Source organism: Talpa occidentalis, unplaced genomic scaffold, assembly GCF_014898055.3.
Source record: "Talpa occidentalis isolate TD23 unplaced genomic scaffold, MPIMG_talOcc4v2.1 talOcc4.4, whole genome shotgun sequence".
Taxonomy (NCBI): domain Eukaryota; kingdom Metazoa; phylum Chordata; class Mammalia; order Eulipotyphla; family Talpidae; genus Talpa; species Talpa occidentalis.
The window spans coordinates 15,089-31,516 of NW_023604295.1; the positions used below are offsets into that span (position 1 = coordinate 15,089).

Sequence of the window (16,428 nt, forward strand, 5' to 3'; positions counted from 1 at the left end):
ATAATTCACCATGACCAAGTAGGATTTATTCCAGGGACACAAGAATGGTTCCACATACGAACATCAAACAATGCAATCCAACACATCAACAAAAAGAAATATAAAAACCATATGATAATATCAATAGATGCTGAGAAAGCTTTTGACAAAGTGCAACACCCATTCATGATAAAAGCCCTTGAAACTCTTGGGATACAAGGAACATACCTCAATATCATAAAGGCCATATATGACAAGCCAACAGCCAGTATCATTCTCAATGGCGAAAAGCTGAAAGCATTTCCATTAAGATCTGGAACAAGACAAGGATGTCCACTCTCACCACTGCTTTTCAATATAATACTAGGAGTCCTAGCCAGAGAAATAAGACAAGAGAAAGACATACAAGGAATCCAAATAGGAAAAGAAGAAGTTAAACTATCACTATTCACAGATGATATGATAATATACATAGAGAACCCCAAAAACCCCACAGAAAAACTAATTCAACTCATCAGTTTACTAAAGTGGCAGGATACAAAATCAACACACAAAAATCAGTAGCCTTCCTATATACAAACAATAAATCTGAAGAAATAAAAAAAATCCCTTTTATTATTGAAACAAAAAAATCAAATACTTGGGAATAAATCTAAGAAAAAAGGTAAAGGACCTATACAAAGAAAACTATAAAACACTGTTAAATAGAAGAAGACACAAAGAAATGGAAAGATATCCCCTGTCATGGATTGGAAGAATTAACATTATTAAAATGGCCATCATACCAAGAGCGATATACAGATTTAATTGCTATTCCAATAATAATTTCAATGACATTCTTCAAAGAAATAGAACAATTATTGATGAAATTCATATGGAATCACCAAAAGCCCCAAATAGCCTAAGCTCTCCTGAAAAAAAAAAAGAAGGGAATGGAGGCATCACACGCCCAGTCTTCAAACTATACTACAAAGCCATAATCATCAAAACTGCATGGTATTGGAACAAGAACAGACACACGGACCAACAGAACTGAATAGGAAATCCAAAAATAAACCCACAGATTTATGGTCAACTAATCTTTGACAAAGGAGCAAAGAATATGCATTGGAGCAAAGAAAGTTTGTTCAATAAATGGTGCTGGGAAAACTGGGTCGCTACATGCAAAAGAACGAAGCTTGACTATTACCTCACACCATGCACAAAATCCAACTCAAAAGGGATTAAAGAACTAGACATAAGACCTGAAACCATAAAATACATTGAAGGAAATATAGGCGAAACACTACATGACATGCACCTCAAAGAAATCTTTACAGACACATCACCCAAAGCATTGACAGTGAAGGCAAAGATCAACAGCTAGGTCTACATCAAATTAAAGAGCTTCTGCACAGCAAAAGAGACAATAACAAAAACAAAGAGAAACCCCACCAACTGGGAGAAAATTTTTGCACACAACACTAATGATAAAGGACTGATCACAAAAATCCACAAAGAGCTGATGAGACTCTATAAAAACAAAGAAAATAATCCAGTCAAAAAATGGGCAGAACAGCTAAAAAGAAACTTCTCCAAAGAGGAAATTCAAATGGCCAACAGGCATATGAAAAAATGTCCAACATCCATTGTAATCAGGGAAATGCAAATCTCATTTGCATTTGGTACAAAAACTATAATGAGATGCCATCTTACACCAGTGAGAATGTCACATATTAAAAAAACTAGCAACAACAAATGTTGGTGAGGTTGTGGAGAAAAAGGAACTCTCCTGCATTGCTGGTGGAAGTGCAAACTTGTCCAACCACTATGGAGAGCTGTGTGAAGATTCCTCAACCTGCTAAAGATAGAGCTTCCATAGGATCCAGCAATTCCACTCCTAGGCATCTACCCAAATGACACAGAAACATCACTTCCAAAGGACACCGGCATCCCTATGTTTACAGCAGCACTATTTACAATAGCTAAGCTATGGAAACAAACCAAATGCCCAAAAACAGATGACCGGATCAAGAATATGTGGTACATATACACGATGGAATATTACTCAGCAATCAAAAAGATAAACACATGCAGTTTGCAGCAACATGGATGAAGCTAGAAGGGATCATGCTCAGCAAAATAAGCCAGAAAGAAAAAGAAAAATACCGGATGGTCTCACTCATAGTAGGAATTTAGTAAACCTAAATAAGGGTCCAGGAAAAAGACTAATTAATACAAAGTAAAAATCAAAATCAACAAGCAACTATAAACCAGAGACACACTATGGGGGGGAAGGGCGGGGAGAGGAAGGACTAGGGTCAAAATAAGGGGGGGTTAAATTGTACGGGGAATATAACCAAAATTAAAATGCATACATTGTGCAAAAATGAAAAATGATGTAAGAATTATATAAAATAAAATATTTTTTAAAAAATTAAGAAAATTCTGATACATACTACAACTGTAGGAACCTTAAAGTCATTATGTTAAGTAAGACACAAATGGACTAACAGGGTATAATTCCATTTCTATTAGGGGTCCAGAGCAGTCAAATTCAGAGACAGCAGTAGAATGTGGTTGCTAGGGGATGAGGTGAAGAGGAATGGGGAGCTTTGTTTAACAGGGGGAATGAAACATCCTAGACCAGGATGGTGGAATATTTGTGCAATGATGTCAATGTAGTTAATACCATAACATGCCTGGCTGAAAAATATTTAGTGGTAAATACTATGTATAATTTATAACAATGAAAAAAATGCACATAGATATGACACATTTACAACACACATCAATATGAGAAAGGAATCTGGAAGGCACAGGGAATGTCAGGCAACCTCCTCCACATGTTTACAACCAGATTATCACTGAAAAATGGTAACAAGCAGGGCTTCCTGGTGACCTAGGGGTTAAGTATCAGGGCTATCATGACTAAGGCCTGAGTTTCATCCCCGGCCAGGGAGCTGACCCACATGGCGCAGCAGACCCACCCTGTCTCCCCACTGCTCCCCTCAACAGTGGATTGCAGTTAGATCCACCTGCCCTGCTCCCCACTGCACCTCTGGCAAATCCTCTCACACACACCCCTGCACCTCTGGCCTGTACCACAGTTACATGCAAAGAAAAAAAAAAGAAACCCGAGTGCTCACTGATAGAGCATTGGACCAAGATGTGGTCGATCCACACTACAGAATACAAGTCAGCCGTAAAAACATGAAAGGTTACCATTTACAGCAAAATGGATGGAGTCTGAGGCAATCGTGTGTGGTAAAGCCAGATAGAATGACTGAGAGAAACACTGGAAGCTTCCATAGCAAACAAATCAATAAAGCTAATTACTAATAAAAGCCGCACCTGCTAATAAACAATGAGGTTTGAGCTTCAGAGGGCGGGGGAAGGGTAATGAGGTAAAAGGGATGAGGGTGGGGAAATCAGTCTCAGGTAGAGACAGGTGTCACGAATAAAAGGCTGGAACTGCGGTCAATGTCGGGGGGTGCATTACAGACAGTACCAGGGAAGGGTCCCCTGAGAATATTCTTTCACAACGAAGGACGGAACCTCAGGTGCGAAAGCCCTGCGGTGACAGGGTTTGTCTCCATCATGCAGTAGCAGCGAGGCGCCCCATGAAGCCGTGAAGCTGAAATGCTGGCCTGTTTTTCTCAGGGTTGTCGCATGACCCAAGCACATGCATGTTTCCCTTGGCTGGAAACCACGACAGCCGTCCGCTCCATCCCACAAACGCTTCCACTTTCAAGCCCACCCTGAAGCCAACGAACTGGGGCGGGGGGCGCATAACAAGAACGCCGAAACGTGCCCCCTCCCCGTGACAGGGGACCCAGAAAGGGCCCAGGCAGGAGGCCCGTGTGCGGAGGCAGGACAAGGGGCGGTGGGGGACAGGGCAGGGTCTGGATGGAAGTCGCGCAGGCGGGGCCGGCGATAGAGGGAAACGTCCTGACAGGGAGGGTTTTAACCCGGGAAGACGCCCGAGGGGTTTTACTCTCAGAAAACTATTCAAAGACTGAGACCTGGAGTTTCCATTGTAGGAGAAGTGAGCGGCGGGCCTCCCTCCCTGGAGGCGCTGACGGGGTGCAGCCTCCGCCTCCGAGAAGCCCCGAGGGCCCCAGGCCGCGGGTTAAGCCTCCTCGGGGGCCTCCGGGGCCCGGGGTCGAGGAGCCGCCTCCCTGCGGGCGAGGCCTGGGCGGCGGGTCGGGCTGCTCAGACTGGGGGTCGGGCCGGGGCTTCCCTCCTGCCTGCTAGGCCCGGGGCAGGGAGGGGTTGTCACCCCAGAAAACCTCAGTCTGCCCCAAGGACACCATCACCCACAGTAGCAGCCGCGCGGCCCGGGCAGAGCAGCGCCCAGAGCCCCCAGGCGCGTCCTCGAGCCACGAGGAGCCGGAGCAAACTCGGGGACCCACGGCCGTCAGGGGGACCCCTCAGGCATGAAACTGACACCCTAGGTGACCCCGTGCTCAAAACTGAACCCCAAAGAACCCCCAGTTCTCCTCACCAGGCCCCCCCCTCCTCTCACCGGACCCTCCCGTCAGCCGCCCAGGGAGACGCGCTCGCCCTCCCGCCCTCCCTCCCCCCGGCTCACCTCGTCCTCCCGCGCCGGGTCCCGCGGGGTCCTGAGGGGCGCGCCCCGCAGCCACGACCTCCTCGCAGCCCAGGACGCCAGGAACGCTGGAGGGAGCCGCGTGCAGCCAGGGTAGGCATGGGCGCGCAGGTAGGGGCAGGGCAGGGGCGGGCAGAGGGGCGGGCAGGGGGGCGGGCAGGGGGGCGGCCCGGACACACCTGGGCGCTCGCGTGGCCACGCCCGCCGGGCCGGCAATCCAGGGTTCAGTGACCCGGGGCCAGAGGCCGCGTCTGCCCCAAAATAATGTCCCCAGAGCCGCGGGCGCCCCAGAAATGGCGAGACGCGTCTATGTGAAGTGAAAGACTCGCGCCTGCGCCTCCCTCACGCCCTCCTGGGCGCCGCCCGCCGCCAGGCCGCGCCCCGCCCCGCACCCTCCTGCGCCCCCGGCTCCTTCCCGCGGCCCGCCGCGCGTCTCCCCGCGCCTAGGCCCTGGAGCCTCCTCGTCCCGGGCTTCGCTGCTCGCCGGTCCCCCGTCACCCCCCCCCAGCCCCCGTTCCCCGACCCGCGCTCACTCCTCTGCGTGTTGCTCACGACGGGCCGCTCAGCCCTCGTCCTGCCGCCCCGACCTGGCCCCACCCGCTCCTCCTCCCCGCGCCACGCCCATCCCACACCCGTTCGGCCCGTCCCTGCCCTCCGGGCCCCGCCCGCTCCCCCATTCCGCACCCCCCCGCGCCCCCCCCTCCGGGCCCCGTTCCCTTCCCCCCCGGCGCCCCCCCCGCGCCCGTCCCCCTTCCGGGCCCCGCCCGCTCCTCCTCCCCGCCCCGCGCCCGTCCGTCCCCCCGCCCGCTCCTCCTCCCCGCACCCCCGCGCCCCCCCGCGCCCGTCCCTGCGCTCCGGGCCCCGCCCGCTCCTCCTCCCCGCGCCCCCGCGCCCCGCGCCGTCCCAGCCCCGCCCGATCCACCTCCCCACCTCCCCGCCCAAGCCCCCTGCCCGTCCCGGCCCCGCCCGCTCCTCCTCCCCCCCGCACGCACGCCCTCCCTGCCCGTCCCGACCCCGCCCGCTCCTCCTCCCATCGCTCCTGGCGCCGCATCCCGTTCCACCCGTCCCCGCCCTTCCCGCCCCACGCCGCCATCACACTCTCCGCGGCGCCCGCTTCACGGCCTCCCCGCCAGGGGGCGCCTCCGCCGTTTCTCTGCCTTTGTCCCCCCAGGACCCCCCAGCGTTCCTCTGCCCCCCAGTCATGGTCTCCCCTCGAACTGCTGCCCGTCATCATATGGACATACAGCGATTATTCACCCGTTCCCGAGGGTTTTCCTGTAGATGTTTCCAAACATTTGTTGCTATAAAGCAGGTGTTGGTCAATAGTTTCATACGTAGATTGTATCAGTATTTCCAGCATTTCCTTAGGTCATTTCCCAAAAATATACAATTACTAGAACAGGCAGTAAAAATAGTCTAAGCTCACAGTTCTCTGCAGAAGGGTGGAGCAGGTGTCCTTTCCTCAGGAATGAATTACAGCACATAGTTCACCTCACCCCGGCCAACATTTCATTCCGTCTCTCCATCCGTCTTCTTCAAGATTTTGATGCTACCTTTGCACTAGAACCAAGGACACAAAAAGTTCCATTATGTATAAGCAAAAAATACTCTAGACTCTCAAAAAGGAACATTAGCTCAGTATACCAGCAAATGAAAAAACTAAACTATCTTAAAGTTTAGGAAGTAAAATAAAAGGGTAAAGAAATAAAAAGAGGTTTTTTTCCCCTAATCATGAAATTTTAATGCCACAGGTAATTATCTGTGGATCCACTATATGTATACATACATTCTCTCTCTCTCTCTCTCTCTCTCTCTCTCTCTCACACACACACACACACACACACTCTCTCTCTCTCTCTCTCACACACACACACACTTTTCCTGTGTCTCCAACAATTAGTTTGTACCCTATTCCAGTTGCTACTGACACCACTGAGAATGTCTTGATGATAGAATATGTAGGATTGGAGGAAGGTACTTCTGTATCCTTGTAGCATCCCAAGCAAGTGAGGAAGGAGAAGACACATGGGGCCTAATTGCTGGAGACCCGCTCCTGCTGAATGTCGTGTCAGGAGTCCCTGAAAGGAGAGGCCGGCATCGACGAAAACTTGGGGGGCTGAGGGGAAGTGGAGTGAGGTAGACACAGACACTCTCTCTGGTGCAAGTATCTCCTGCTGAGGGTCTCAGCGGGTCTTTATTTATACAGTCAGGCAAGCGGTGAGATTACATGAACATAAGCATCGAAGCAGAACAAAGACAATCATTACATACTTTCTCATGAATGTACAGAGACTCCCTTGGTCTCATACCAAAAGGGCATTTCTTTGGTTACCTTAAAAAACATGAGGGACAATTAGTTTTCTTAGTACAGCTCATTTTCTAACATGATCAATTATTTCAGACAGCACAACATTTGGTGACAATCATTCTATTAAACTTTCCCAGTTTCAGAGTGGGCGTGAAAGCCCTACTCTATATTCTATTACTGAAATCAACCTATCTCCTTAGCACTCGATAAACTTGGATAATTTATCAATAACTTCAAAGTGGCTTAAAGAAACTCATCAAATCTATGTTAGTTCTACGGAACTCTAACTCTTAACTATAAATACCTAACCTCCACACAGCCTGCGAACTACTGACCCTTTGCATACACCAGGAAATGTACTGCTGCCGCAAACACATACCCCCTGGGTTAGGCTACGGTTTCCAAGCACAGCTGGTTCAGGGCAGCTTGTTCTCCATAATTCTCAGTGCCACAACATTGCTTTCCTGACTATACCTTTAGCATTGTTTACTTACTTTAATAATGATTCAAGCATAAGAAAAATAAACCAATTAGCGTCTAGGTCCGATTTAGGTTTTTACAAGCATTAGCGTCTAGGTCTGAATTAGGTTTTTACTTCTGCATTAACCAAGAACAAACAGGAGAGCATTAGCAGGCGTAGCTATGGAGACTCCCTAGTTCAGATCTTCTGGGAAGTGCAGGAACTCCTCTCTTCTCGGGAGTGTCCCCAAATGCCCAGACCTTGTCAAAGGACAGCATGGGTAGCACAGTCTGCCACACCTAATGAAAAAAAAAATTGTGTTTAGTCAGCATAATCTGGAGACAGCCTGAGCAAAAAGCAGGAAGAGCAACTGGCAGGACTAGGAAGTGTCATGGAAGAGGCCACCTCAGGGGAGAGGCATCAGCACTGCCCACCTGATCTATTGAGTAGATGGAGAATCAAGGTACACACTCACCTTCATATCATGGTAAAGAGTTTCTGCATGGTAGGCAAGTACACTTCAAAAAGATTTCATTGAGAGAGTAAATAACATGATTATGAGATGCTATTTTGATAGGAAAAGGACTAGGCAGCTACAGCTCCAAAGCTGCCTCATGCTTACAGCTCTGTGATTCCAAGGTGTAAGAGGAACACAGCTGAAGGGCTGCTCCTTGGCAACCGACCTGGTCTGCTGCTCACCAAGCATCAACTCAGACACTCACCTCCGTTTTCTTTGGGGTTCTGAGTTCTACATAGGAAGGCATATAAGACAAGACACCGGCTTCTCAGTGCCCTTTTGTTCATGAGCACATTGGCTGTAGCAGTTTTGGCAGCATGGGGTGTAAGCCACAATCTTCTTCATCCCTAATGAGTGATACAAAATCACAAGGATTCATTCATAGACATTTAAGTAAACTGTACACGATGGCCACTCGTTTTAACCCTTGATTATCTCCCTGTAATCTTAACTAAGGTAACTTCTACATATTCATTAACATCTGTGCTTCACATAAGATCACATAAGACTTATTCATTTCAGCAGAAACACCCAGATACCCTGCTAACAGAAAAGACTGTCTTCCCAGAACATGAGCATAGCATAGGTATGTTAGGGACACTCAGACCTCAGCCTGCTTCGTTCATATAAAAATTCTTGATACAAAAACTATCTTAAAATCATAAAGATTCTTCTTTTTTAAAAAAGATTTATTTAGGGGCCTCCCCTGGTGGTGCACGCAGTTGAGTGCCACGCTGTGAAGCTATCTGCAGCCTCTGCAGCGCCGGTTTGATCCCGGCCAGCCGTTGAGGGTCCCACATGGCGTGGCAGACCTCTCCTGTCTCACCCACTGCTCCCCTCAGCAGTGTATTTCATCAGTCTGCCTGTTCTGTTCCCTGCTCTGTCTCTGGTGAATCCTCTCACCCTCCCACGCATCTGGCCTGTACCCCGGATCTTGTATAAATAAATAAATAAATAAATAAATAAATAAATAAATCTTTAAAAAAATTTATTTATACAAGAACTGGGGTACAGTCAGAGGCACGGGAGGATGAGAGAATTCACCAGAGACAGAGCGGGAAGCAGAACAGGCAGACGGATCAAAGACACTGCTGAGGGGAGCAGCAGGCAAGGCAGGAGAGTTCGGCTTCACCATGTGGGTTGGCCCTGGCTGGCCGGGGATCGAACCCACACTGCAGAAAGCTGTGGATAGCTTCACAGCATGGCGCTCAACCCACTGTGCCACAGGGGAGGCCCCTGTAAAGGTTCTTCTTGTTCTTTACCAGTACTTAAGGAAAACGGGCACCTGTCACTGCAAATGTCACAATCTTTCCAATGTACACTAATGATAAATAAGCACCCTACAAGTTGTTCTATAAAATTAATTACCAGCAGACTCAAGTGAAAGGCTACTTTTAGTGTTGTTACATGTATGACCTTAGCTTATTTTCCACAATATGGAAACCATGAAAACTCAACACCAAATACTGAGAACAAACAGTAGAGGAGGTTCACTCTAAACCCACCAGAACAAAGTGGCCACTGAGGATGTCCAAGCAATAGCACATACATTATCCTGGACTCAGAGAGAAAATAATGCCACAGTCACCCACACAGACTCAGCTCACCAATGATTCCAGATGATTCTGAATATTAGCTCTTACAATATTCTAAATTATCTAATGTAAAATAAAATGATCACTACATCTTCCATTATATCACAGATGCCAGTTTTTCAATTGGCCTCACATAGTAAAGTCTGAGTCTAAAGAATATGGCCAATTCCACAGGTCTCAGAGACAACATTTACAAGCCTCTGAGACAATACCCACAATCAGATCCATAATGAAAATATTTTTGTCCACCTTCAAATATAACTTTTAAACATTTATATTAGTATTCCATAACATGAAATGAGCTCAACAAATAATTATGCTTATCCAATATCAAAACAAACTTTGAGGACCTCCCTGGTAGACTAGGGCTTAAGTCTCAGCACTCTCACCACAATGGCCCACAATACGGCCTAAGTTAGATCCCCAGCCATGGAGCTAACCCACATAGGGCACAGCAGACCTCTCCTGTATTACCACTGCTCTCCTGAGCAGTGTATTTCAGTAGATCTGTCTGCTCTGCTCCGCACTCTGTCTCTGGTAAACCCTCTCATCACCTCACACCTCGGGCCTGCACCCCAGGTCTTCTACACAAAAATAAATAAAATTTTTAAACAAAAAGAAAAACAAACTTTGATTTAGAAATTGGTAGAGTTCTTGTATGCATAAATAAATACAAACGCATAAATAAATAAAAATAAATCTTAAAAAAACACCAATGATTCAAAGCAATAAAGCACAGCAATGTTACCATGATCCCACATGTGGACAGTAATGTCCAGTTTGGGGAGCAAAAGGATCAGAGTGTGGTGGCAGGGAGCACTGTCTCCTTCAATGCAGACACATGGATTTACAGCCTGGGGAAGAATTTAGCCAGAAGCCAAGTCATATGTGTTTCCTCTGCAGCTGTTCAATAGCATAATCAAAACTAAACTCCCTATTTTCTACTTACAACTGAGATTCAACCAATGGTAGTTGTAAGTTTTTTACATTTTTAAAAGACCACAATAAATTTTAAAAATGCTGTGTGTATAGCCCAGTCCCTGGCAGACTGCAGGCACTTAGCTAACCCTTGTTCACTACCTTGAGTGTTCATAGTACTTTCTATCATGGAAAAGAATATATACCCTCCCGGGCCTCCCTGGTGGCGCAATGGGCTGAGACACAGACTATGAGGCTCTCCGCAGCCACTGCAGCACGAGTTCGATTCCCCCTGCCTGCCAGGGAGTGGCCCACATGGCGCGGCAACCTCTCCTGCCTCGCCCGCTGCTTCCCTCGGCAGTGTGTTTCAGTTGGTGTGCCTGTTCTGTTCCCTGCTCTGTCTCAGGTGGGTCCTCTCACCCCCCGCACATCTGGACTGTGCCCAAGTTCTTGTATGCATAAATGAGTAAGGACTTTAAAAAATACACACCCTCCCATGCTGACATAACTGCTGAAAAAATAGTTATGTACAGACATCATCATTAAATTGAAGTCCACTTATCCAGATGTGTATACTTTATTAAAACCCAAAGGATCATTCCCAGAAGTGTCTATAAAGGCACACCCCATCCTGCTTGCTTTGCTTTATCAGATACCGCTTTTCACAGATTGAAGGTGTGTGGCAACCTGGACTGGGGCAAGTCCAGCAGCGCTATTTTCCCAAAAGTATATGCTCACCTCATGTCTCGGTGATATCTAATTAGGGTATTTTCTCAGTAGACAAAATACTATTGCACACTTAATAGACGACACTATAGAGCTAACAATTTTTATTGACACCAGGAAACCAACAAAAAAGTAGTGACTTGATTTATGCAATATTAGGTTTGTTGTGGTATTCTGGATTTGAACCAACAATATCTTCAAGGTGTGCCTGTACCACCTCTTATTTGGTGCAGTGTAAGTACACCTATTAAAGCAAAGAAATTTATTTTGCTAAGGCTGCTGTTTGCAGCTGGCCCTATGCCCACGATGGCAAACCTAATAAAGATGGGAGGCGATCACAGCCTGTGCTTGGATAGAGAAACGCTTGTCACAAAATGCTTAAGAACATGTATCACGATGAAATAGACCTATTTTCAACTCCAGAGAATTTTTTTGTATTTAGTTTATATCTAAAGGACAATTTAAAATTGAAGGTAAGGGCCTCCCCGGTGGCACAGTGGTTGAGTACTGGCTGCGAAGCTGCCCGAAGCCTCTGCAGCACCGGTTCGATCCATGGCCACTGGCAAGGGTCCCACATGGCACGCAGACCTCTCCTGCCATGCCCACTGCTCCCCTCAGCAGTGTACTTCGTCAGTCTGCCTGTTCTGTTCCCCGCTCTGGCTCTGGGGAATTCTCTCACCCTCCCGCATTTCTGACTGTACCCAGTGCTTGTATAAATAAATAAATAAATAAATAAAAAATAATAAAAAATAAAAATAAAAGTGAAAGTAAGTAAAGGACAGTGCACAGACACAAGCTGGCAGAAAGAGCTGCAAATGCAAAAGGTTTGTGAAAAGAAACACCTGCACAGTCACAGGCAGGCAGGAAAGCTGCCTCGATCTCCAGGGCATTTTTTAAGTAGGACATACATCTTTACACTCAACTTTACATTCGGTCCATTGTAATGACAAAAATAATCAAAATTATTTCAGAGAATTGATGTGTGCTCTTCAATACTGAAAGAGAATTACTAAGAGTGATATGCAAGAATCTAAACTTTAGAACTATGTAAATAACCTTTTTAAAATCTAATCACAAAATGACACAAGTTCACTGAGAAAACTGTCAACAGAAAAAACATGAATAACAAAACAATCACCATGGATACCAACATCCTGAGGACACTAGTCACTGCTTCTAGTATATTTCCCACTTGTATAGATTTGATAGATCTAAACATTAACAATTAAAGGGGGGGGGGTCTTATCCTGAATAATACCGCAGTCACTGCTGAGGCATCACTTTCTTATCAGTTGTTCTAGATATTCAGGAATTCCCTCTGGTAGGTACAGCACAGCAGCTAAGCCTGCTGTATGGGAATAATTACAGAAAAGTCTATTTTGAAATGCAGTGTCTGACAAGTAGCAATCACCTTTGGGATTAGAGCTAGTTCTAAAACTATTAAGTAAATTATGTGCAACATTAAAGACAGCATCTGCATGTAACACAATGATACATTAAACTTTTGTTTTAACCTGAGACTCCTGCCTTATGAAGGAGGAAACCCAACATCCATGGAGCTGTTCTGAGGATGGACAGGGTCACCCACACTCCTCCCCTCCCACTGGGCTTGAGGGGTTTACAGTTTAGCCTCATTTGACAATCTCCGACTCAGACAAAAATATGGAGTCCAAAATCCCTGATCTTTCTCCATATTTGTATGATCTTAACACAAGTTCCTTGTCTCTTTTGAACCTTAGGATTTTCAACTACAGAGTAGGAATAATATCTCTATAGTGTCATCAATGAGTTCATATAACTTAACTAATGAACTTGTTGCACAGGGTCAGGTAATGTCCAGCAGGTGCTCAATAAACATCGATTTCTTTCTCCTACCCTGAAGAGTTCAAGGCAAGCATAAAAGGTTTTACAATGGAGGAGGTAATATCAGTTTAACAGATTCTAAATATTAAAAAGTAAGTAGATTATCCACAAAATGTCCACTTCCCAGGTGAATGAGTGATTGTGGCTTATTCACTCTCTAAAATAGGAGGGATCCTCTTAGTGCCAGGTATCAGTAGAGAAAAGATCTCAAGAGCTTAGGAAAGGGCCCTTCAGTGTCTCAGATGATTCCCCATAGAGAAACTTTCTGACCCCATTGGTGATAGCACCCAGTTGTGTGTGGTGATAGCACCCAGGTGTGTCCTTTAGTGATACAGAGATGGTCACAGGTTTCAATACACTGAATTGGTGAATACAAACCCATTTTTGAAAACCAAACATTGTAGCCAGAGTGTGGCAGCCATGTGGCTCTTGGTCATTCAAGGCTCAGGAAAGTCTGGATTCTATTCAAGGAACCTAAAGTTGCCTCCTGAGGCAGTTTCCAGGTGTCAAAGTTCCCTCTTCCAGGCTCTAAATGGACACATCGGCTGCACAACAGTAAGTGATGCCTCAGCCCTCAGATGTGGGCCCAGGACCAACATGGGAGCCTCTCAGACTCCATGAGATATGCAGAGCCCCAGGCACTATGCAACCCACTGGGTCAGAAACTGCATCCCGGGAGACTGGGACACAACACTGCCCTTCTGCCTGCTAGATCTGGGGAAGGGAAGGGGATGTCAGCCCCAGAAAAGTTTACAATACGTTCCCCAAATTATAAGGCTACAGAAATAAAACACACAGATCAATGGAACAGAGTGGAGAACCCAGAAAACCCACCCCAGGGGTTGATCAATGTAGCAGGGAAGAGCCAGGAGCAAACACGGGGGACACACTTTCATTCAGGGGTGCTGGGCACCCACGGGGTCACACTCAGGAATGACCTGACACCCATGTTCCTCCAAGACACAAAATGACCCAAACAGAACTCTCCACGTCCAGCCCGCCCAGCCCTGGGTCCCCTGACTCACCGCTCTGCAGTCAGCCACGGGCAGGGAGATGTCCTCACCTTCCCCTCGCTTTGGGGTGGTTCCTGAAGAAACCAGGTTCCCCTAGGCAAGAACTTCACCCTGAGTCCCGGGAAGCAAGTGCCAAGGCGAGCCCGGCCGCTGAAGAGGCAGGAGCCACGCGTAGGCGAGGGGCTGCAGGAAGGGTGAGCAGGGCTGTAGGTGCAGGGGCGGGGAGCAGCAGCAGGTGCGTGGGGTGGGGCTGCAGGTGGTTGCAGCAGGGCTGCAGGGGCGGGGAGCAGGGCTGCAGGTGCAGGGGCGGGGAGCGGCAGCAGGTGCGTGGGGTAGGGCTGCAGGTGGTTGCAGCAGGGTTGCAGGAAGGGTGAGCAAATCTGTGGGTGCGGGTATACAGGGTGGGGATGTGGGGGCAGAGGCCAGCGGAAAAGCCCCGGGTACTCACGGGCCGCGCCCGCCCGTCCTGCTGCGGCTGAAGTTTAGAAAATCAAACCAAAATGCAGGCGAGTATCCCACATCTCTGAAAATACTAACCCAAAATTTCCACAAGTCATTAAAACAGCAAATCGTGTCCATGTGCTTTAAAGACATGCTCAGGAATACTGACCCGCAACCACAGAGGGCACCCAAAACCCGCTGCTCACCCCACAGTGAGAGAAGGGGCGTCCCGCTCCACCTGCCCGACCTTTCCGGCCCCAGTGCCTCCTCAGGATTCCCTGAGACGCTGCATTTCCCCGCCTCGCCACCAGGCGGCACGCGCTCCCATCACGCCTGCGCGCTGCCCCCGGGCTTCTCCTTCCTCGGCCGGCGGGCCCGCTCCGCCGGGGCGGGCGCTTCTGGCTTCCGCCTCTCAGCCACTTCCGCTCCCATTGCCGCCCCTGCGTCAGCGCGCAGGGGCGTGACGTCAACACGCAGGGGGCGGGGCAAGGCCGAGGAAGGAGAGGCTCTCGGGGGAAACCAGGGGCAGAGCAGCGGCGCGCTCCGCCTGGTGGCGCGGAGGGGCGGTGCAGCTGAGGCGGGGTAATGGTGGGCGGATGCTCCAGGGCCAGAGGGAGGCGCAGGCGGGGCCAGAGCTGCGGCCAAGGGGCGGGTCAGCAGGGCGAGGGGGAGATGCAGCCGTGGAGAGTGGTGGGGGGCGCGCAGAGAGGGAGCAAGAAGCGGGAGTGTGTTCCCGTGTGACGTCAGAGCCTTGAAGATGGGAGACACAATGACGTGGAGGCAAGAACCCGCTGAAATCGGGATTCTCGCTCTTTCAGAGAAGAGAACAAATTGGTATCACCCTTCTGCTGGGAAACTTTGAATTTAGATAACAGAATTTGGAATATTATCTATATGTGTATGTATTAAAAGAAATAGTCATTCAATAGTAATTCCCAATAGTAATTGGGAAATGACCTAAGGGAATGATTTTGTCAGGGGGAAAGGATGTCCTGAGCTAATCCCATACAGGTTTTGTGGACTCCACCCCACTCCAGACCAAAGCCATCAAGACATTGGGAAAGACAAATCCCGTCACCACCAAAGGGAAGGTGGCTGGGACCTGAGGGTGGAGTTAAGCAGCCAGGTTTGGTATAAAAACCAAACACGTGGGGGCCTTGGGGGGGGGCTCGCTCTCTCGCTAGCGTGCAGGCTTCAAGGCTCCTGGCTTGTGGCCAGCTCTCAGAGTGCCATTTGGGATCCCAGATCGGCGGATCGGGTAGGATGCATTTAAAACTTTGTCTCCCACTTTTCCCTCTGAGTTGTACATTTCCTCATTTGCCCTTCCCTTGTAAATAAACCTTTTATTAACCTTTCGTGTGTGCCAGCAGTATAGTATTGATAGATCCTTTTAAGTGCATGGGTGAGGACCCACAGTCAGGCAACCCGTTTTGTATCAGGGCTGCCCTGTAACAGTTTGAACACAAATAAAAATCTTTATTTGTAAAATGCTAACCAGCATTTTCTTATACTAACAAATACTTGGGAACACTCTAAATCAAAACTCCAGGAATCACTAAAATATATTACACTATATACATAAAGCAAATGTAGAAATTAGGTACAATAATTCTGAATAGTTTTCGGTAACTTGAAATATATGTATGTTATAATGTTAAATAAAAGAAGAAAGATATAAAATTGTAGGCATAGTGTTGTTTCAGATATAAAATAAACATAATATGATTTATTCAAATCTTAAATACCAGACAAAATTAAAATCGTGTGTTAAGTATGCATTTATTGATACACACTTAGGTGATGAATTGTCATGAAGGGCAAGGAAAATAATTATAATGACAGACACACATTCGTGCTTAATTAGTGAGGAAGATGATGATATAGTGTGGTTGTACATTTCCTCACTCAGCTAATGCGAGTTCATTTTGTAATTCTACAATTTCACATTTATAGTCTCTGCCCATACACATGGGTCCTATAGTTCACAGTTCAAAATACTGAAAATTATGAGGAAAAA

General features: G+C 47.6%; 1 long non-coding RNA gene across 2 annotated transcripts; it reads right to left on the bottom strand.

Annotated features, from left to right (window-relative positions):
* Positions 1 to 6,725: 6,725 nt before the first annotated feature.
* Positions 6,726 to 14,716, bottom strand: LOC129146698 (uncharacterized). Of its 2 annotated transcripts, XR_008553735.1 has the most exons (5): positions 14,618 to 14,716; positions 14,419 to 14,502; positions 13,983 to 14,063; positions 8,061 to 8,202; positions 6,726 to 7,637 (listed from the first exon to the last, which is right to left on the bottom strand). It is a non-coding gene; the product is annotated as an uncharacterized LOC129146698 (long non-coding RNA). The 2 variants fall into 2 exon arrangements; XR_008553734.1 differs by lacking the exons at positions 14,419 to 14,502; positions 14,618 to 14,716 and having other exon boundaries at positions 13,983 to 14,147.
* Between the last annotated feature and the right edge of the window lie 1,712 nt (positions 14,717 to 16,428).